Source organism: Etheostoma spectabile, chromosome 9 (genome assembly GCF_008692095.1).
Source record: "Etheostoma spectabile isolate EspeVRDwgs_2016 chromosome 9, UIUC_Espe_1.0, whole genome shotgun sequence".
Lineage (NCBI taxonomy): Eukaryota > Metazoa > Chordata > Actinopteri > Perciformes > Percidae > Etheostoma > Etheostoma spectabile.
This window is the reverse complement of record NC_045741.1, coordinates 3,323,309-3,324,321: the sequence shown is the minus strand read 5'-3', so window position 1 is coordinate 3,324,321 and position 1,013 is coordinate 3,323,309.

Genomic DNA, 1,013 nt, shown 5'->3' with positions numbered 1-1,013 from the left:
ACACACACACACACACACACTGATGCCATGAACATATATTTCCTTAAAAAGCAACACAGCAGCTGTTGCAAAAGCGAGAGAGTTCAAGTGGAGAAAGAAAGAAAATTGCTGCTGAAAGTAAATGCGTAACTATAATGTATTAATATCATATTTATTCATAAGAATATTATTGTGTATACTGGTGTGTAAAAAAGTCCTAGGCCTGCTAATCCCATTCTGAGGCTGCAGCATATTAACAGAATTTATAATTTACAATCTTTTATTTCAAAGGGTTAATATCACCTGAAATACTGTGGAATTTATTTAAATGTCTCTTACTGGTTTGTGTGCAAGGAACACTACAAACATTAAAACATTACATTTAAACATTTCAGAGTGAGTCACACTGTTTTGACAGCGCTTTGCTATACAGTGGCTTTACTAATATGCTCCTCATCACCAATGTTGTAAAGAAAACTGCTGTTTGCAGAAAAATGTAATGCAACACAAAGAATGTGCTGGGATGGAGAGCATGTCCACGATGGGTGGCGTTACTAATATGAGGACAAATGAGGTTACGTAGGCTACATAACTGTCAATAACAGTCTTCTTGCATAAAACTGTTGCCTTCACAAACACACACATCCAAGGTCGAGAGGGGTGCAACCTCCTCGTCTGTTCTATAAATAATATAAGAAATAAATAATATACTATAATAACTACCTTTCCTGTTTATGCTGATCTACAAGTCCTGTCAGTTTAACGTGTTATTATCGCCGTTAACGCAAACCCATTTTAACGGCGTCAATTTTTTCAGCGCAAGATTAACGTTCTTATTGGCCTAGCAAACTTGGTTGTTTTTTTCACATGCTGTTGCAACAACAAGTAACGTTAGGAAAACAACAACACCCACCGGATCTAGCTAGACCGGAAACAACAACAACAGGCATGCCACACACGCGGCGTTTGGGCTTGCAAGCCGGCCAAAGAGTAGTAATGTTACGTCTAAGTGGATGGCGAGCGCGAGACGCCGA